Consider the following 23,090-nt stretch of genomic DNA (forward strand, 5'->3'; position numbering starts at 1 on the left):
TTCAGGGGGCAGGGGCAAAGGAGAGATCATCTCTCTGCTTTATCATAGGAAAGAGCTCGGCTTTCTGTCTCTCACTGTACCCGCCCTTTTCATGTTCTTGCTAGTACTCGAGCGTGCAATCGTCAGATGCTAGAAGGATTTAGGAACACCCGTCACATCGGATGTTTGATGCTAATTAAGAGTATTAAACATAGGCTAATTACAAAACTAATTGCACAGATGGAGTGTAACTCGCGAGACGAATCTATTAAGCCTAATTAGTCCATGATTTGACAATGTGGTGCTACAGTAACCATTTGCTAATGATGGATTAATTAGGTTTAATAGATTCGTCTCGCGAATTAGCACAGGATTCTGCAATTAGTTTTATAATTAGCTCATGTTTAATTCTTCTAATTAGTATCCGAATATCCGATGTGACACTGTTAAAGTTTAACACCTCGTATCAAACACAGAACAGTGCCAGCGTCTCGAGCAGAAAAAAAAAGAGGAAGGCAGATGACAGGTGGGCAAGAGAATCTGATTTGTTATAGGACTAGATAGATTGGGAGGGTGCAGTACAGAGTACAGGCAGAGAAACATGCACGAGGATTGGTCTATCAGTCACATGTTGTCGTCTCGTCTGCTCCTCGATCATCTACGGATCCAATCCAAGGTGGTCAAGCACTTTGTCTGCTCTGACCTCATGCTGGAGCCAATCACTGGGACAGTGTTTAAGCATTTTAGTACACCGCTGCTCAGCAAGCAGAAAAGAAAACCCCATCGTATGGGCACAGAGCTGAAGGCATAGCACGATGACCCGTGAACGAAATAGGCAGAAGAAGAGCTGCTCGTCTGCAGGCTGCAGCCGAAGCTGGACATGGTCCCAGCCAAGTGCCCAAGTTGCAGAAGCTGCTAGCTGAGTAGCTAACGCCGAAAACTTGCGCCACAAGCGTTGCCATGCTGGGACCGGGCTTTGTTGGGATCAGGTTGGGACTATCCCCCTTTGCATTAACCAGGTTTAGAAACCAGAACAGTTGGCCGGGGTCTACACGCAGTTAGTAGAAGAAACCTTTAGAAACCCTGCTTTCCATTTGTTAGCCACCGGGTCGGCCTACATGCAGAGTTAGAGAACCCTGCTTAATTTTCCTCTTGTTAGTGGCCGGTCCTCTGATTGCAGTAACGAATACGGTACTCCACTGGCCACTCTGATCAACTTGAGAAAGAAAAGGTGAAGACGGACTGACGGAGAACGGAAAGGAAGCGTTTTGTTATTCGCGGGATGGGGTCGGAAACTCACGCTTGCACTCGAGAGGGCTAACAAGAAGCTGGCTCGCAACCGTGACTTGTCTTTGGGTACAAGGCCTTGGGTTGGCCGCTTGAACCACCGCACTGTAGCACTAATCATGGCAGCCTATGCAATCCTTGTCTTGATGACCAAAGGCAGGGGTGGCCCATGTCTGCACGGACGTGACCCCGGAAATTCCACGCATTTTTTGGGCCGTCAGCTTCAGCTAGAGCAGGCAGCCACGCGGCCATGCTGCACTGCGCTATCCCGCGACTTGAATTGATAGCGTGCTGATGATCAGTCCAATAACGTTGCTGCATGCCGTCATCGCCAATCAGTGTTCCCGCTCGCATTGCAGTCTCCATCACCACACCGCCAGCACGCTCAAGCTAGTGCACCGCACGCCCCCAACCAACAGATCACCAGAATCCAGCCGCGGAAGATTCAGCGCCGCCGTGGCGAACCCGCGGAAAATGCGTCCATCGTTTGGGGAAAAAAGTTGAGCACAGGGAAGTGACGAAATTTGCTGGTGCTGGGGGAAACAGCGGCAAGTATGGTTGCAGTGCAGCGTCTTGATGCACAGTGGCGGACTAGCGGTGCAGGGACGCTGCGGCTACGGAATGGACAAGGTTTGTGTGCATGCTGCCATGCTTAGTGTACAATAAGTGCTCGTAGGCATCTCGAAGATGAAGCATCCTTTTAAATGTAAATTAATAAAAATACATAATCGGTAACCCTTCTACCTGATTCGTTTATAAAAATTATACTATAAGACTTTTATTAAACGTATATTTTGATGTTAGACTAGTTATTGACATTGATATAAACAATACGTCACAAAATTTGGATACTACACTTAAAGACATGGATTTAAATTGATGTATTTTAGTAAGCCGTGAACAAGGCCGGCCCTGGGATCGGGGGGGGGGGGGGGGGTGCTGCCCCGGGCCCCTAAATCCTAGGAGCCCCACCTAGGTCTAGGTGTGAGGTACTCAATCGCAGGTGACCAGGACTACTTGGCCTAAAAGCAAACGCGCACAGTGAGTCAGCGATTGCAATTTGCACGGGCTAAAATGCGTACACGATTAGAATATTAGATTTAGATCCGGATCGTACTCTAGTACTCCTCGACCGCCGTAGCGCCGCCCAGGCCCGCCGTCGAAAACACGCCAAAAGCTGCTGCTGTGCTACGCCAGCTCCCGCCGCATGCGTGCGCGATCCACTCCAGAGTCGTGACTCGTGCGCGTGTTCTTGCTATTCCTGTTCGACTGCGCCGGCACCCAGGTATGCTGCTCGATTGCCACTTCCCCAATTCTCCATACCATTAATTATTAATTCACTATTACAAGTTAATTAATCTTAACTGATTTATAACTATTGTGTATTTATAAAAATTTCAGCACTGTGGGATATCATGTCGTCTAGAAAATATGAATCAGGCTGCGAGAAAAGAAAAAGGAAAAGACATTATGTCTGCTATGGAGATTTTTGAGCATGTCAGAGATGTGGATTGTTATCCTAATATCTCCATTGCTTACCGACTCTTATTTACTGAGACTGTGACTGTCGCATCGGCTGAAAGAAGTTTTTCAAAGTTGAAGTTATTGAGGAACTATTTGAGGTCAACAATGACTCAGGAGAGGTTAAATGGTTTGGCAACATTATGCATCGAGAAGAAATTGTTGGATGAGATTGACATCAACCCTATTATAAGTGACTTTGCATCGAGGAATGTTAGAAGAAACTTTTAAGTAATATGTATAAATAATTGATATGAATATTACTTTTAGATACACTTAAGTATTTATTGATAATATTTCATATATATTTGTTATAATTTTTATACGAAAGGATCCCGAGTTTTATTTTCTTCCCGGGCCTTCCAAATCTCAGGACCGGCCCTGGTCGTGAAAGCTCAGGTAAGGGACTAGCTAGAACTAGAAGAGTGTGGAGTGTTTGTATTCTCTTCATTTGGTTCGATTACTCTTTGAAGTGGGTATGCATTGAACTCGGTCATGTGGTAGACTGGTAGGTCGCTCCCAAGATCGCATCACATGCGCCTCCTGCAGGGATACAGTCAATAGGATTCAAGGATCATCTTAAGTCCGAAGGGATCCGTGGTTAGAGCTGGGAGTACAATCCGATCCATCAGGTCACGAGGGCAAAGAGCAAAGGTTAACAATAAATGGTGCCACATCGTGAGGGTTAATGTTCTTTGCATGCAAAATTCTAATTCTAATCAACGAAGTTACATGAACATGGGGGGCATGGCTCCCCTAGCCTCCCTACTGCCTCTGTCCTTATGATCCGAGGGGGAATGTATCTGAAAATCGGAGGTGATTGCAAGCTGTGGCGGTCAATGGTCATGTGCAGTAGATGGCTACGGGCCATGTGTCAAATGCTTCACCAGTCAAACGAAAATCCGAAGGCTGGAAAGTTATCTTCTACCTCCGACTCACCATAATACATAAGCACTAGCTCGGCATTTTAAAACAAGCAGAAATTCTTAAATTTATTTTCATCACATCGAATCCAAGCCCTCGCCAATATGCTTATACGACCCACAAACGGAGTGAGGCATTAGGAGAAGCGGGACACCTCCAGCTGCAACACTAGTGACATGGCCGCAGGGATGAGGCCCACGATCCCCGAGGCGCTAACAAGGCTCCCCTATAAGATTGCTGCAGTCGAAGGTCACACCAATAGGCACATTGCGGCAGGCACGCGAGGATGTCATCCCCCGTCACGCTTCCGTACCCGTGATCGAAGATGCATCTGGTCTTGTTGGAGCAGGTCTTGGTGCCAAGTACCCCTCCTTGCACAACCTGCTGCTGTAGCGAAAGAATGTGAAAGAGGACTCCCCGGGGTCGTAGGGCGGCCAAATAAGATCGCTTCCCGTGTCGATGATAAGGGTCTGCGGCTGCGACAGTGTACCGATGCCCACGGTCACTATGTACCTTTAGTCGGTGAGTGAAGCGACGAGCATGTCAACCACAAAGATGTTGCTATGGTGGCGCACGAAGCTGGCATCAAGCCTTGGGGGAGGGAGGGGGGCTTGAAGCCCCCTGCACCCCCTGGATCCACGTCGGGAACGGAGGGGGGTGTTGTGCTGCGTGATGTGGTGTCGTGTAGGGTGGCGTGGTTCTAGAGAATAGTCTTTTGGACCAACTCCCGTGCATGCCCAGCTCATGGATGGGATTTTTTTATTTTTAACATTTTTTTAAAATATTTATAAGAAAACCCCTCTCCAACTTTATTTGCGCGGCGTGACCCTTTTGTTCCCGTCACGGCCCATGGTGCGGCAAGAAGCCTCTGTCGCGCCACATGCACTGGCGCGACAGAGGTGCCACGCTGGCGCGGTGCTAACCTGGCGTAGCGCTTGCTGTGCTAGCCCGCCTGGCGCAGCAGTGCCTGGCTTACAGCCGCGCGTCGGCTCCCTCCTCCTATCTCCCTGCTCTCTTCCTTCCTCCAGAAACACCCGAGCCCGACCCAAACCCTCGCCGCCGGCTGGTGCCACCCCCAAATCCCCCCTCCAAATCCAGCGATTTCGGTTGGGGAAAGTAGTTGGAATCGTTCACCGCTTCGTTTGGAAGGTATCCCCTAACTTTTTGCCTTGTTTTACCGTTCCATTTGGTAGATCGGAGGATGTTTAGGTGACCTAGGGTTAGGTTGTTGATTTGAAATTTTGATGAAATGCAATATTGTTATGTGTTAGTGGATGCTTAGTTCATACACACTAGACTCTTTGCTCCCAATATTGACATGTAGAACTTGTTGCATGCTTCGATTTAGGTAGTTATTGATGCATTTGTGTAGTGTACATGGTATTGGTAGGTTTATTTGTGCAATATGCCCAATATATTTATTTTGTAATATACTTGCTATAGTTGGTATAGTAAAGTATGTGTATTTTGTAGATGGATCGTTTAGTTCGTATGTTTGATGATGGAATTGTGAAAGAGAATGGGGAGTTTGGGAAATATGAATGAGGCAGTGGAATTGTTCGATGCTCCTCCAACTTTTAAAGATTTAGTTGACCGTGCAATGAGAAAGTATGGATGTAGAGTGGATGAGATGACATTGAGAGGCTGTTTTGATTGTGGGAAAACTAGACCTCATTATGTTGTTATGAACTTGGCATCCGAGTCAAATTGGAAGCAATATAAGGAGGTAGTTGAGAATGCAAATGTTGTATGTTTGGAGGTGGTAGTTGAAATTTTTCATATACCTGGCGCAAATGTTACCTTGAGTGATGAAGTGCAGTTAGTGAATCATAATGGTACCCAAGAGTCAGAAATTTTGTAGGATGGTTTAGGTGAAAGACAATCTGATTTTGGCTTGACCATTGCGAATGATAATTTTCGCAATGATACTTTTAAGTGGGAAGAAGCAAATATAGATGATGATGACATATATCTAGATTCCGAAGATGGTGACTTTGAGGAGGATGAGATAGAAGATGTCCAGGAAGAGGAGGAGTCACAATCTCAGGGTGATAGGCCTGAATATGAGGACAGGGAGTCACCATCTGAGGATGATGGGCTGCAGGTCAACACTGCAACCGTGCATGATGTAGAAGATATTGGTCATATGGACGAATGTTTTTCTTACTCCCATAACGAGTTGCAGTTGTTGAAAGAATGTGATGTCAAACTGCCATCCGTTCCCAATGCTAAGGACATACGCATGGTCCACAAAGCTATATGTGAATCTACTATGGTGAATTCTGAAGGGATACCATTTAGTGAGAGTCCAGTGATTAAGAAGGGAATGAACCTCAACAATCTTGAGTAGCTCAAGTTTTTCTTGGCTGACTATGCAGTGAGGTTACATAGGCCTTTTAGTGTAGTTCACTTTGACAAGAACCTAAGGTATGATGTCATGTCCAAGCAAGGATGCCCGTGGCATGTCTGGTCGTGGCTAATTAAAAGCATTGGACAATGGAGGATTTCAAAGGTTGTGCGACCGCATACTTGTCGTTGTTCATAGCCGAAGAGAGTGTACACCCAGTGCACAACAAAATACCTTGGGCGGCACATTCTAGGCATTGTCCGTGCCAACAATGAGACATCGGTGCCATCTCTCATGGAGTCCATATTCACTTTTACTGGATATCGTGTCAAGTATTCAAAGACATCGCACGCGAAGCAATATGCCGTTGCCCTACTTTTGAGAGAGGAAGGAGTCCTATGGCATGGTTCCTAGGGTACTCACAACTATGGCCTACTACAATCCTAGGGTTAAATGGTTCACTCACTCAACCGGCATGATGCAGCCTAACAATGGTGTTTTGAAACACATGCTCCAAAGGGTATTTTGGTGCTTCCCACAATGCCGTGTATTTTCAACATTGTCATCATGTGATACTTGTTGACGGTACATTCTTGACCGGGAAGTATAAGGGTACACTAATGATGGCAGTTGTAGTAGATTCAGAACAACAACTTGTCCCTCTAGCTTTTGCCTTGGTCGAGAGTGAGAACAACGACAGTTGGTCCTGATTCATGAAACTTGTTCGGCGACACGTACTTGGACCGTCACGGCAAGTATGTATGATCTCAGATAGGCACCATGGCCTCCTAAATTGTGCGAATGACCAAATGGAAGGGTTTCCACCGCTTGTGCATAGGTGGTGCACGAGGCACTTTGTTGCCAACATGTGGTGTCAGCAAAAGAACAAGGAGGTGATTGGAAAGTTGAAGACTTTATGCATGGTACATACGGAGAAAGAATTTTATGAGAAGTTAGAAGATCTAGTGAAGGACAAGAATGATGATGCAAGATAATGGCTGAAGGTTGAAATGGAGGATAAGGACAAATGGGTGCAGGCTTTCGATGAGGGAGGGATGCGTTGGGGTATTATGACCACAAACTACTCGGAATCCCTAAACGCTGTTTTCAAAGGCATCCAAAGTAGACCTGTATCGGGAATTATTGAGTACTCGTTCGAAAAATGCAACGCGTATTTTGTAGACAGATGGCAAAAGGCACGTGATCTATTGAATGAAGGTCATAGGAATGGTAAGGTTGCAGATGAAAATATATCAGAGGCTGAGCTTAGGTTCGTTAACCAATTACTAGAACCTTACAGGCCAGAAAGAATGGCATATTCTATAAGAGGTTTCGGTACTACTAACTTTAGCGGTGAGAGCCATGGAGGCTGACACTATAGAGTGGATCTCAACGAAGTTTCGTGCACCTGCAACATTTCTCAATTGTTGTACCTTCCATGTTCACACTTCATTACAACTTGCAAGGCAAAAGGTCTTAATTATGAAAGCCCCATGTATATGTCACCCTTGTACTCTAGGGAGCACACCATTAAAATTTGGGAACCAAGCTTTGAACCTTACCTTGATCCATCACAATGGTCGCCATATGAAGGGCTAGAGTACGTCTCAAACTCCAATTTGAAGAGAAAACAAAATGGGTAGTAGGCAGAAGAAGCATTTGAGAGGTGACATGGACGAGTCGCAAGGGAGGCTTTTAGCAGATTATGGGACTGGTGATTTTGATGTGGATACGTCGGAAAATCATTGCTCCAAGTGCCACAAGTTCATTAAGAATTGTACATGCCGCAAGAAGAAATCTAAGAGCAAGAAATCTAAAATGAAAAATAGAAGCAAGCGTTCTTCCAACCTGAGGGTAGTCGCAAAGGTCGTATTTTGTATGGTTATCATTATAACATTTATTGATAGTAAATTTTCATTGTTACTCTACTTATCATGCAGAGAACATTTTTACTAATGAATATTGTTTATTCTATTTTAGGACTGCGGACCCAGTCTACCCGCTCCTTAAGGCCGTGTACGACGTGCAGCACCGCAGCCACCTCCTCGCCAACCTCCACGAGGTACTACATATTATATGAATGAGATTATGTAGATTCACCCTCAAATAAAGTTTGCTAATTTTTTGTTTACTAATGTATGAGTATGCTTGATTTTTGTAACTTATAATACCAAATGGCACATAATAGTAATAGTGTAACCAAACCTATACCAGCTCAGTTTATTTTCTATGGAAAGTCAATAAGAACGCAAACCACTGCTAGTATTCCTTTTTTTTTGCTTACATAAGACTGCTAGTCATTCATTTAAAGAATAAGACTGAATCCCTAGCTAAGAATGTGTCTAATAAATAGACCATGATTTCGTATTGATTACAACCAAAAACACCTGGAAGTCGGATATTTATATAGTCTTACAACACATGTTAGAAACCACCTGCAACTTAATATTTTGGCCCATTGCAACATTGACCATACATATACTTGGCACTTGCATGTATCTTCTATCTCAGTGCTCATATCTAGAAAATATGCCATCAACATTCTTAAAGCCAAATAATAATTTGAAATGTAGTTCAATAATTTTTGGAACCTAGAGTGACCTTTTTAAAAGCTGACAACAACCTCTAAATACCTTTTGTTTAAAAATGACTTCAAACCCTCTTGACATGATATTTGAATCACATAGGCCATTCATATTTTTTTTACATACGTTTTTTACATTCATAATTTTTTTCTATTCTCTATGAAATATACTATGGCCATGAGCATGCTTCATGCTGGACTCATGCTTTTTTGACATACCTAAAAACTGACTCATGTTTGCACAAAGATACTCGTTTAGTGGTGGGTTGCAGTGTGGTCCATGTATGCTTGTGTTGACGCCGGATTTCGTCACAAGTAAAATCGGCGTCAGGTAAAGAAGAAATGGGAAGGATACAGGGATGATAGTTGGAAATTGGCCGAATGGTGCTACAGTTAGAGATCGGTTGGTTGATGCTACAGTCCAGGATCGGCCGATGTTACAGTACAAGATCGGTCGATGGATGCCCTTGGGGTTTGGATCGGACACGCCTGGTTCCCGAATCGGTTACCCTTTGCCGATAAGGAATCAGCCGATTAGGAGGCTGGAATAATTGGGCCGGTATGGGCTTGGAAAGGATCAGAAGGATGAAGAGGAAATCAGCCCGTGAAGTGTATAATAACCAACCTAGTACGAGTCGTACTTGTAAATATTCATTTTCTATTTGAATTAGGGATAGAATTCTAGTCGGATAAGGAGTCATCTGTACGGGGCTATAAATAGCCACCTTTGTAGATCTGTAATCATCAACTACTCAATACAACAAGTTACTATTTCCTCGTACTTACTTTCAAGCAGGCGACGTCGCCAAATACTTTCTTCTTTTTCACGAGTTCGTACGGGTTGGCAGGGCTGCATCAACTTGACCTCCGGCCGATCTTATAAGTTCCGATTACCGAGTAAATTCTAAGCTTTAACTTCGGGCGCATCGCTATCGTTTCGTTTAGATTTATTCACTAGTTATCGATATTTACTAGAATCATAGGTTTTACCTGTTTTTCTAGTTTTATCACCAGTTATCCAGCTAGGAATCGGCAGTTTCGGCTTTCCTTATATTCTGCTATTTAATTCACTTATTTTACATATAGCCGATTAGATCTGTTCCTAGTGCTGTTATTGTAGCGTTGTACTGATTACTCCAGTAGTTTCCTTCTACGGTGCTACAGTAATTGGTTGCTTCATAGCCGATTTCTTTATTACGGCAAATCGGCCGATTCGCTGATAAGCTCCCTCGGGATCGGAAATTTAGCCGATCGTGACTTTTGGATCTGACACGTATCCTTCCTTGCCAATCAACAGGTCAGATTGGCTGGCACGCCGCGCGAATCGCCCCAGGGCAATCACCCGAACAGGAGTTAAGCAGATTCTCCCGGGTCGTGTGTCAGACGCTGGGGATTCGGTTGACCGATTTCTAGCGCCAACACACTTTTGGCACGCCCGGTGGGACAGATATAACCGCCACCATGTCGAAAGCTGCTGAAGTCTCCGGAGATAATGTCATCGAAGTGACGGAAGCAGACCTCAAGGACGACCAGAAGGAAGAACTGGAGAAGCATACGGCACAGTTCCGGAAGGCTTGCCTGCAATCTTTCAGTCGCTCCAGAAGCGGGGAGACTATCAAAAAGTCTCCGTTTCCAACTCCCCGCCAGATCACAATCACCGAGGACTCAGACAACATGGCCGAGACGGTCCAACAGTCCGTTTATCACGCCTTCATTGATCAATCCCCGGTGCTTGCAAATACGGTGTACAATGCCGTCATCAGCTCCTTTACTAGCGGGGTACCTCAAGGATACAAGGGACCAGCATATACTCAGCCGATTCCACCAAACCAGGGGTATTTGAATTCGGTTTCTCAGCCGATCCAATTTCCTGTTGGGGGTTCAGGCGCTTCCTCATCATCAATTCCTATGGGGTATAATGGCACACAGCACCTTCAGCCACACTCCGTCCAGCTGTCCTCTGCGCCGTTCCCTCCGGTTAGCCCAGCGCCTTGGGGGGCACCATCAACCACGGCCGGTCAGAATCAATCGGCTAGTCCGGGAAGCCCCCAATTCCACGCATCTTTCCAGGCGGCCACTCGACCAACTATGCCGCCGTACCAACCTGTCGCACCGGAGATAAGCAAAGCAGCAGAGCTCGTACTATATGATGAAACGAGTGGCTCATTCAAACAGCCGACCCTGAACACACAGCCGGCTTTCACTCAGATGCCACCTACTTTCACTCAGCATCAGGCCATTCCACCTCCAGTATACCAACACGTGCCAGTCCCTCAGCCAATGGTTTACCAGCAACAGCCGGACTGGTCGGCACGTATAGCAGAAGTGATTCAGGAACAATTCGGCTTGAAGCCGAAAGTACAAACTTACACTTATAGGACACCATACCCGTCTACATACGACCTACTGCCGTTTCCCCATCGGTATAAAGTTCCTGACTTCACCAAATTCTCGGGGATGGATGATACTTCAACCGTGGAGCACGTGAATAGATTTATCATCCAATGCGGAGAGGCAGCTGCGCAAGATGCTCTACGGGTGCGGCTATTCTCATCATCCTTGTCCGGATCGGCCTTCCAGTGGTTCACGACATTACCGCCGAACTCGATTATTACATGGGCCAATTTGGAAACACAGTTTCATAAATACTTCTACGCCGGGGTGCATGAGATGAAGCTGTCCGATTTGACCAGCCTCAAGCAGAGAAGCGACGAGCCGATATCCTCATATGTACAGAGGTTTCGGGAAATTAGGAACAAATGCTACTCTTTGGCTCTGAACGACGCACAGCTGCTGATATAGCCTTTCAAGGTCTCCTGCCCCACATCAAAGAGAAGTATGCCTCTCAGGAGTTTGAGAGCTTAAGCCAGATCGTCCACTGATTGTCTGGACAGGAGGTACGTTCTTTCGACCCACGGAGGAACTTCCAGAAGAAGGTTGCGTTCCTGGAAGAGGTTGAAGCTGAAGAAGATGCTGAGATCGGTCTTGCGGAGTGGGTCAAGGGAAAGAAGCCAATATCATGCCCGTTCGGCAAGAAAGAGCCAGAAACATTCGGCTTTGACACGACGAAGGCCGACAAAATCTTTGACCTTCTCCTCCAGGAAGGACAGATCAAGCTCTCGCCATATCATACAATACCTTCTGCCGAACAACTGAAGAAGATGAAATATTGCAAGTGGCACAACGCTACATCCCATGACACTAATGAGTGCAAAATCTTCCGGCAGCAGATACAGTCGGCCATTGAGCAGGGCAGACTTAAGTTTGAAGTACCAACAAAATCAACCAAGCCGATGAAGATCGACCAGCACCCCTTCCCCACCAACATGGTTGACACAGGGAGGAACTCGCTCCAAACAAAGGTGCTGATGTCCGAATCGGCTAAAAAGAGTGGTGCCGTGGACCCAAGAAATCAAGCGACGACCGAAGACGTCAAGGGGAAGCGGCGGATGGAGGATGACGACGGTGAATCAGGTGAGCCACGCATTACTTCTCAATTCCTGCTCTAAAAATATCAGCGTCAACACGAACGCTCAAGATCCCGGGAAGAAGCGATGCGGCGATACGAAGATCACTGGAGGTGCCCGTTCTTCATCCACTGTTGGGAAAGCAACCTCAAGCTACCTTCGGCCGATAATTGCCCGGAATGCAACGGCCCGTATCGTAACAATCGGCCATTCAACAGGTCTCGCTCCAGAGACGGAAGACCAGAACCGATCAGCAGGAACTGGCACGACCAAGACGACCGGCGCCCTCCCGTGCGTGATCGGCTGGGGGGCAGAAGTGACCGATATGACCGGTCGGAAGACGGACGCCATGACAGGCCGGGGGGCAGGTTTGATCGACATGACCGGTCAGAAAACAGGGGCAACGTTCGCAGTCAGCTTGAAGAGATGGCCTATGCTCGAGTGACAGATGAAAACCCTTTAGGACGCGAGCCAGAATGGGAACGCGCCAGGCCAAGAACCAAACCAGTAAACCCCAGGTGGTGTCCCGACGGTTTGACCAAATCTCAAAAACGAAGGATCCAATGTCTCCGCCAATGGGAACAGCAGGAGGAAGAACAATAGTGCACGTCGGACAAGAGGGAAGGCAGGTCTCAGGTGTGGCGCCCCAAAAGAAACGATAAAGGAGGCGACGAATCGGCAGGCGATGAATCGGCAGCCGACATCGGTATGGTTTTCATACTGCCAATGGAATTCATGACTCCTGCCGACCGACAGGATATGTCGGCGATAGAAGAACAGATGGCGCAATTGGCTTTAGAGCCAATGATAGCCACGTTCGAGAAACCCGAAGATGACAAACGGCAACACCTGAAACCATTGTTCCTTAAAGGGCATGTCAACGGCCGCCCCTTCACCAGATTAATGGTAGATGGAGGAGCTGCAGTCAATATTATGCCGTATGCCGTGCTCCGGAAGCTTGGGAAAAGCGATGATGACTTGACCAAGACAGACATGATGCTCAAAGACTTCAAAGGCAACGTGTCCCCCGCTCGCGGCGCCCTCTGCGTTGATCTCACCATCGGCAGTAAGACCCTTCCCACTACCTTCTTTATTATTAATGGCAAGGGATCCTACAACATGCTACTCGGCCAAGACTGGATACACGCGAATTGCTGCATCCCATCGATGATGCATCAATGTCTTGTACAATGGGTCGGTGACAACATCGAGGTGGTCAATGCCGATTCCGCGTACAGCATCGCGGCAGCCGACACGCAGCAGTGGAGCTGCGAAACCGTCAGGTGCATATCCGATAGAGTATGGGATACCGACTTCCTGAAGGTGTCCGATTTTGGCCTACAGCCGATCTGAGCAGTCGACTCCGAGGACTCAGATTAAATGGATCAGTTCACCCGAGAAGATGGGAAGCTAGGGCACGGGTTCACGTCGGCCGATTCATTAGAGATGATAGACTTAGGTGATGGCACCAAATCAAGGCCGACTTATATTAGTGCAAATTTAGACCCAGAATACAAATGTAAACTGACAAATTTGTTAAGAGAATTTAAGGATTGTTTTGCTTGGGAGTATCATGAGATGCCTAGATTAGACCATTCTATTGTTGAACATCGGCTACCCATAAAACCAGGATATCGGCCGTATCAACAGCCGGCACGGCGGTGCAATCCTAAAATTCTACCAGACATAAAAGCCGAAATAACTCGGCTAATCGAAGAAAAATTTATTCGGCAATGCCGTTATGCCGAGTGGATCTCCAACATTGTACCAGTGTACAAGAAGAACGGAAAGCTACGTGTGTGCGTTGATTTCAGGAATCTTAATCAGGCCACACCGATGGACGGGTACCCCATGCCAACGGCCGATGTGCTGATAGACGCTGCCGCGGGACACAAGATTATTAGCTTCATGGATGGAAACGCTGGATACAATCAAATACTTATGGCCGAAGAGGACATACCCAAAACGGCCTTCAGATGCCCGGGCCACCTTGGTCTATTCGAGTGGGTGGTGATGACTTTTGGCTTGAAGAACGCCGGCGCCACGTGTCAGAGAGCCATGAACTACATATTTCACAAACTCATCGGCATCCTGGTAGAGATCTACATCGACGACGTCGTGGTCAAGTCCAAAGGACACGAAGAGCATCTGGCCGATTTGCGAAGAGTGCTGGAGTGCACCAAGAAACATGGGCTAAAGATGAACCCCAATAAATGTGCCTTCGGCGTGTCCGCCGGACAGTTCTTAGGATTCATGGTGCACGAGCGGGGAATAGAAATCAATCGGAAGACCATAGCGGCTATCAACAAAGTCGTGGCCCCGCAGAATAAAACTGAATTGCAGTCTTTAATCGGCAAGGTGAATTTCATCAGAAGATTCATATCTAATCTATCTGGGCGGATTCAGGCGTTCACACCACTATTGAAGTTGAAGTCTGACCAGGAGTTCATATGGGGGGAGGAGCAACGCAAGGCACTGGAAGATATCAAGCATTACTTGGTTTCACCGCCGGTGTTAGTCCCTCCTCAAACTGGTAAGCCATTTAAATTATACTTATCAGCCGATGAAATGGCTATTGGGTCGGCCCTAGTCCAGGAGTTCGAAGGAAAGGAACGGGTAATTTATTATGTCAGTAGAAGACTTCTGGACGCCGAAACAAGATATCCTCCAGTGGAGCGGTTGTGCCTACGTCTATACTTCTCATGCACCAAACTCAGGCACTACTTACTGTCGGCGGAATGTGTAGTCGTATGCAAAGACGACGTAGTAAAATACATGCTGTCACTGCCGATCTTGAAAGGACGAATCGACAAATGGATATTAGCTTTGTCGGAGTTTGACCTACGGTATGAATCGGCTAAAGCCGTCAAGGGTCAGGTCATGGCCGATTTCGTCGCCCAACACTGCGGGCCAGAGATCACCTTCGTGGAACCGGTACCTTGGACTTTATACTTTGATGGATCGTTATGTGGGGTCGGATCAAGAATCGGCATCGTCCTCATATCGCCTTGGGGGGCAAGTTATGTTTTTTGTCTGCCGATAGAAGCCACCGCCACTAACAATCAAGCAGAGTACCGGGCTGTATTGAAGGGATTGCAACTACTAAGAGAAGTCAAGGCCGATTCTGTTGAAATTTTCGGAGATTCCATGCTTATTGTGGATCAGTTAACCGGGAGGTCCGAATGCAAGGACGATGTATTGAAAATTTATTATGAAGATTGCCTGCAGCTCTTAAAAGAATTTAAATCGGCAGTAATCGAGCACATACCAAGAGATCACAACGAGGATGCCAACAAACTCGCCCAGCACGCATCTGGATATCGGCCAATTCTAGGCGCTATGGCTCTGGAACTTGCGGCGATGACTGGCGGAAAGAAATTGCCGACTACTTGAAAGATCCGTCTAAGAAGGTGGAACAACGGGTGCGTTTTCATGCTACTAAATACGTACTGCTTGAAGACGACTTATTCTACCCAACAATTGACGGCGTCCTGCTCAAATGTCTGGGAACAGAGGAAGCTAAGACTCTAATGGGAGAAATCCATGAAGGGGTATGTGGGGCACACCAATCGGCACATAAGATGAAATGGATGATCAGGAATAATGGGTATTACTGGCCAACGATCCTCGAAGATTGCTTCAAATATTATAAGGGATGCCAGGATTGTCAGAAGTTCGGGAATGTCCAACGTGCGCCCGCATCGGCCATGAATCCCATTATCAAGCCATGGCCGTTCAGAGGATGGGGAATAGACCTTATCGGCCAAATTTACCCTCCATCAAGCAAAGGGCATAAATTTATTCTGGTAGCTACTGATTACTTTACTAAATGGGTGGAAGCAATTCCGTTAAGAGCCGTAACATCGGCTACCATGGCCGACTTCGTAAGGGACCATATCGTCTACCGATTCGGCATTCCCCAGACTATTACGACCGATCAGGGGACAATGTTCACATCAGGGGAATTCGAAGAATTCACGGCCGATATGGGAATCAAATTATTAAACTCCTCTCCATATTACGCCCAAGCCAACGGCCAGGCCGAATCCTCCAACAAAGGGATAATTAAGTTAATCAAAAGGAAGATAGAGGAGCAGCCTAAAAAATAGCATCTATGTCTAACTGAAGCCCTATGAGCATACAGGATGGCTTGCCATGGGGCTACCAAGTTATCCCCTTATCAGTTGGTGTACGGTCACGATGCAGTACTACCATGGGAATCAAGGGCGGGGTCGAGGCGCATTTCGCTCCAGGACCAATTAACGGCCGAAGACTACTCGTCACTCATGAAAAGGGAACTTGATGACTTGGCTGGCCAGCGGTTGAGAGCTTTGATAAGCATTGAGGAAAACAAGAAGAAAGTAGCCAGGTGGTACGATAAGAAGGTCAAAGTCAAACAATTCGCCCCTGGAGACCTGGTTTGGAAGTTAGTATTGCCGATTGGGTCGAAAGATCCTAAATTCGGAAAATGGTTCCCTACATGGGAAGGGCCGTATAAAATCGGCAGATGTGCTCCAGGAAATGCTTATATTTTGGAAACAATCGAGGGAGAAGAGTTTACTAGGGCTCTGAACGGAAGGTACCTGAAAAGATACTACCCTAGTATATGGGTCGGAGCATAAAGGATTGACCACAAAACAACAAGCTGATACAAAACGGTTTGTCTAGAAAAAACATGTAATCGTCCAAATCGGCCGATGTATTCATTCGGTACGGACGGTGGGTTACACGGCCGACAAGGTACAAGTCGCCCTTAGGACAAAAAATAATAATTAACTATTCTTTTTCTTACGCTCTCTCTCTCTGCCTGACCTAACTCTATCATAAGGCGGATGTACTCTTCTTCTATCTCTTTCATCGAAGCCTCCGCTTCGACTTGACGGGGGAGAGGGTGACTTCGGTCCATGGCCGGGCGCGACGTTCCTGCTGACGCATCTTCAGGGGCGACCCGTGGAGGAAGCGGATGACTTCTGTCGGCTTGAGGTCGCCGGCGGGCGTTGCCGTCCAGAAAGTCCCAGATCCGACGGATGTCAGCGGGGACATGTTCTTGAAGTTCGTCACGGTGAGCCCTGATTAGATCCTTATCCTCTGACGACAACGGTTCATCAGAGTGCATGAGCTCGATGGCGCGTTCGAGCTCGGGGCTAAGACGCCGTGGCTGAAAGAAAGAAAGATCAAAAAGGTGATCCCCTTCAAAGGAGTTAAATAGAGAAGGAGGATCAAGGCCGGAGTTTCACCTGGTTGACAGAGGAAGAGGAAGACGATGAAGACATGATGGAAGGTCGCGCTGATGAGAGCGGTTTGAGAAAGTAAAGCCGAAGCCTAACTGGTACTCTCGGAAGGGGGGTCTAGGCCGGCATTTATAAGAGAAAGAGTCGTGGATGTTTGGTAAAGGTGCGAGAAGGGCAATGAATAAAAGAGGCGTCACAAAGGACGGTCAAAGCAGTTATTAAAGGTTCGTACAAAATAGTCAGTGCCTTTACAGATTACCCAGAAGGGTATCGATAGCCGCAATCGCCCGGCGCCGGATCTGATCGGCAGAGTCCAAAATCCGTTGGTCGTCATCCGCCGATCCGGGGACTTCTGACGCGCTACGGTGGAGCTTCAGGGCTTCATGGGCCAAATGCTGCCTCTCCTGTTTTAGATTGGCGATGACATAGGGGAGCTCTTGGAGTCTTTTCTCTTCAGCACTTATTGCCTTGGTCACCTGCTCCATCTCCTTGGCGAGCTCTGCCCTTCGGCGTTTGAGGCGGTCTATTTCGCCGACGATCCCCGAGCGGGAGTCCTCCAGAAAATGAATACGTTGGTGCACCTCTTGAGCCTGACGTTTGTACGCGTCCTCTTCTTCACGAGTCTTGGCCAACTTGGCGCGATCGGTCATGTGACGAAGGGCTCTGAAGATCGGGATCCTCATCGACTCGATGTATGCGGCTGGCGCCAAGGCTTCCTCCGCTTCTTCTGGCACTCGGTCGATGTCTCCTTGAAGAAGGGATCGGATGCTGGTAAGCTTGGCTCGGACGTCGTCGGGGATGGAGCTCAAGGTAACCTGGCGGGAGGCGACTTCTTCATCGTCAGAGAGGGCGACCGCGAAAGAGAAGAGGCTGTTGTCAGGGGTGTCCTGTTCCTGGAAATAGTAAAGAAGAAAAATAAATCGGCTGATGGTGATAGCAAATCGGCTAAATAAAGTTGAAAGATTTATTACCTCTTTGAATCGAATCTCCTCGAGCTGCATTTTGGAAGCCGTCATCCTCGGCTCAGGGGCTGGTGCCATGGGTTCATCAGAAGAGGAAGATTCCACGATGATTGGCGCTGTGCTTGGACCAGCTTCCCGAGAGAGGACCAGTGGTTGAGGAGCGCTTGGCGTGCCGATGACCTGTGTCAGAAGGTTGAGTAAGCATATTATTCAATTACTAGGGGAATCGGTGAAATTGTGTTATACCTCAACGGATGGAAGCGGGGGCGCGTCGATGGCCGATTGGGTTGCTGCCGATTGTTGTGTGTCCATAGGGGTAATATGTGTTGTCTAAGAAAAGAGGGATTAGTATCGAAACAACAATCGGAAGGGTTAAACATAAGTTTACCTGTACGGCCTCTAACAGTAGTGATGCAGCGGCTGCCCCAGCTTGCGCGATAACTTGAGTGTCAATGTCTCTGGCAGCTGGGGGAGGTGGTACGGCCGAAGTTTCTGCCGATGCGAGCGTGGGAGGATCTGCCGATTCTATACGGACCCGGACTCGGCGACTGGTCTTCTTGGTGACTTTCTTCTGTGCTTGCTTCGATCGGCCAGCAATCACGTCCACAGACGGAGCATCATAGCCGATGAGAGGGTAGGTGGTGTATGGATGATCTTCTATTAACCGACCACTCCGGCTGTGTGTTGGGGGGACACGGTTCTCGGACTGAAGCAATAGCAAAACGTTAGTGTTCGGCTGCATTGATAAAAGAATAAAAATCGGCTAAGGAAATATACCTCGGCATTCGGGTCGATGTTGGTTGGGTCTAGGAGATTGCAGTATGCCGATGCGGAGTTGCAGAAAAGGAATTGTTTCCATTCGGCCCACCAAAGCTTGAAAGGCTGGACAGCGAAGGGAGCTACTATCCAGTTGTTCAAGTCAATGGTGGTGGAGTCTGGGATCCGGTCTCGCAGCCGACTGTAGTCCAGACCTGTTGTAAGCCCATCTCTGAACTTGGCTCGGCCAGCAAAGTACACTTGAATCGGCAGCTGACCCATGCCGAGTTGACGTGCTGCAGCAGAGGGATTGTAGAACTCATATGTAGGAGCATCTTTCCCCGAGAAGAAGTTTGCTGGCAGGATTCCTGGTTTGATTAACTCATCGGTGAGCTCCTCAACAAATCGGCCAGTAGTTGAGTCAAAGCAAGTTGGGAGCTCGAAGATTGGGTCACTTGCCGATAAGGAAACCAGACGGTTGCATCTTCATTGAAACCGTTGTAAAAGCATCGGAAGTACTCGGCCACTTTCGTAGCAGAGTACAGGCAACCGGGGAAGGCTGATGCCGCTTCACCGAAGGATGTGCATCGGCGTCGAGCAGTGGGATCTTCTGTCGATTCAACATTGGGAAATGTCATGTGTTCTACCCTCTGCTGAGATATCTTGCTCATATATAGGTTCAGCCACAAATTGATGAACCACCAGGGTCCGCCTGGATTTCCAATCGGCTCCCCCTTGGAAAGTTTGGTGCCGATTTGGTGGAGCATGTGGTAAGCCGCCCCTAGCAGGTGTTTTCCAAGAGGAACAGGGGTTCCTACCGATAGTGCTTCGGCTAAAGCCTGGGTGTTGGTTGACGGGCCGGCTGCTCTCCCACAAAAGAAGTGTTTTTCCAACCACATCATTAAAAAGGCCGTGTGCTCCCTGTTCTCAACTGACCCGGCCCTTTTGTTGCATCTGATAAATCCTTTCCACCCACCAATTCCCCTCGTGTCCAGCCGATGTGATGTTGCGGCTAAAAGGCGGAAAGGTGTGTCCGGGGAGGAGATGTCTAGGCCGGTCAGCAAAACCACATCGGCCAGTGTGGGGGTCATAGGCCCATGTCCAAATAAGAATGCATTGAGGGCATCAGACCAAAAGTAAGAGGCTGCTATCACCAATGGTTCATTTCGCTCCATCTGGGACAAAGATAGGTTGATGCACTGGCCGATTTTGAGCTCGTCCCATTGAACTCTCTTTGGCTTGGCTATCCGTTGGTACCACTCCCTCCAACCAGGAGTTTTATTCGGCCAAGATCTAAAGGTGCCCAGCCAATGATCCAAGTCCATGGTGGATTGTTTGAAGGGGATTCTATGGGTTTCCAAATTAATGAGCTCGGTTGGATCTGGGTTTCCCATAGGTCCAAGACAGACAAGGCTAGGATTTCCCGTAAGATGGATGGTAATGCGATGTCTAACCGTCTAAAAAAGGAAAGGGGGTGCAAAAGTAAGAAATAGATCTAAAGTAAATGCGTTGCCGATAAAGGAAGAATTCGGTAATAACCTCAGGGATGAAGTTCCTTGTAGTCGGCGTGACCGCCGGTGCAGCTGCGGAGGATAAGGCCGCTATGGGGATCGCCATTGGGATCTCCGATGAAGCTCCTTCTTCTGATGATGGAGCCACCACTGTCACTACTTCCGCAGGAGTCGCCATTTCTGGAGCATCGCGAGCGGGAGAATCGCCTGAAAGTGCCCGCCATTGGAGGGGAGGAGGAAAAGCGACAGGAAGATGGCGCTAGGAAGCTTCGGAGCTAAAGGAAAGTGCTGGGGACAGAAGAAGGCGCGCGCGCTGAGGAAGAAGGACGTGAGCTCGAAAAGGAGGTGCGGGGTGAACTGATATTTAAAAGGTGCCTGATGAAGGGTAAAAATGGAATTTTTACCGCGCCGGCGTTTCGAGTTTTTCGGGAGTAGTGGTTGTCATGGGCGCCCGTTTCGAAAAGATTACAATCATCAGCTGGAAGACCGCGAAACGGAAGGATATTTTCATTGCGGCTGTTTCGGAGGGGAAGTTGAAAAGAATTTCGAAGTAAAAGACTATGTTTTACTCCGAAACTGGGGGGCATGTGTTGACGCCGGATTTCGTCACAAGTAAAATCGGCGTCAGGTAAAGAAGAAATGGGAAGGATACAGGGATGACAGTTGGATATCGGCCGAATGGTGCTACAGTTAGAGATCGGTTGGTTGATGCTACAGTCCAGGATCGGCTGATGTTACAGTACAAGATCGGTCGATGGATGCCCTTGGGGTTTGGATCGGACACGCCTGGTTCGTGAATCGGTTACCCTTTGCCGATAAGGAATCAGCCGATTAGGAGGCTGGAATAATTGGGCCGGTATGAGCTTGGAAAGGATCAGAAGGATGAAGAGGAAATCAGCCCGTGAAATGTATAATAACCAACCTAGTACGAGTCGTACTTGTAAATATTCGTTTTCTATTTGAATTAGGGATAGAATTCTAGTCGGATAAGGAGTCATCTGTACGGGGCTATAAATAGCCACCTTTGTAGATCTGTAATCATCAACTACTCAATACAACAAGTTACTATTTCCTCGTACTTACTTTCAAGCAGGCGACGTCGCCAAATACTTTCTTCTTTTTCACGAGTTCGTACGGGTTGGCGGGGCTGCATCAACTTGACCTCCGGCCGATCTTGTAAGTTCCGATTACCGAGTAAATTCTAAGCTTTAACTTCGGGCGCATCGCTATCGTTTCGTTTAGATTTATTCACTAGTTATCAATATTTACTAGAATCATAGGTTTTACCTGTTTTTCTAGTTTTATCACCAGTTATCCAGCTAGGAATCGGCAGTTTCGGTTTTCCTTATATTCTGCTATTTAATTCTCTTATTTTACATATAGCCGATTAGATCTGTTCCTAGTGCTGTTATTGTAGCGTTGTACTGATTACTCCAGTAGTTTCCTTCTACGCTGCTACAGTAATCAGTTGCTTCATAGCCGATTTCTTTATTACGGCAAATCGGCCGATTCGCTGATAAGCTCCCTCGGGATCGGAAATTTAGCCGATCGTGACTTTTGATCTGACACGTATCCTTCCTTGCCAATCAACAGGTTAGATTGGCTGGCACGCCGCGCGAACCGCACCAGGGCAATCACCCGAACAGGAGTTAAGCAGATTCTCCCGGGTCGTGTGTCAGACGCTGGGGATTCGGTTGACCGATTTCTAGCGCCAACAGCTTGTTTAGAACCCGTCTGCATGATTGCGTAAATCTTATCACTACCTATTGTTATTTATAGTTGAATGATAATATACCATTTGATATGATACCATTTGTTTCCATTTATTTGCAAAGAACCTTTTTCCATTTATTTCCATTTCCTTGTATGGTAAGAAATAATCTTATTTCCAATTATTTGGTTGTTTTGCAGGAATTGAAGCTATTACCCCGTGAGTGCACTCCCCACTTAGGTGGGATGAGTGCTACGTGCCGTACCTCCAGAGAGCTGGATTTCTAGACATTGCCGTGGTGGTTGCTGCGGGCCTCCATCCGATGGATGGACCCTTGTTGACCACCATGGTTGACCGCTGGCGTCCGAAGACTCACACCTTCCACCTCTCGTGCGGCGAGATGACTGTAACCATGCAGGATGTGGCCATGATCCTTGGTCTTCCACTGGAGGGGCTTCCAGTGACGGGGATCATTTAGAGTGAGAACTGACGTGACATGGTAGAGCTGCACATTGGGATCGGGCCTCCAGAGCCCGAGGAGGGAGACAACTCGAAGAAGACCTCCGAGGTGAGCTTCGCATGGTTGAGGGAGCAGTTCAGCGTGTGCCCACCGGGAGCAGCTGACGAGGTTGTGGAGAGGCACACTCGTGTTTGGCTGTGGCACTTTGTTAGCACCTTCCTGCTAACTGATGCAGCTGGGAACACCGTGTCTTGGATGGTTTTTCCAATTTTGGGTCAGAATTGGGACAACATCCGTGACTACGTTGGGGTTTAGCAGTGCTTGCTTGGCTGTACAGGTAGCTGTGTGAT

This window comes from Setaria italica, chromosome V (genome assembly GCF_000263155.2).
Source record: "Setaria italica strain Yugu1 chromosome V, Setaria_italica_v2.0, whole genome shotgun sequence".
In the NCBI taxonomy this organism is placed as follows: domain Eukaryota; kingdom Viridiplantae; phylum Streptophyta; class Magnoliopsida; order Poales; family Poaceae; genus Setaria; species Setaria italica.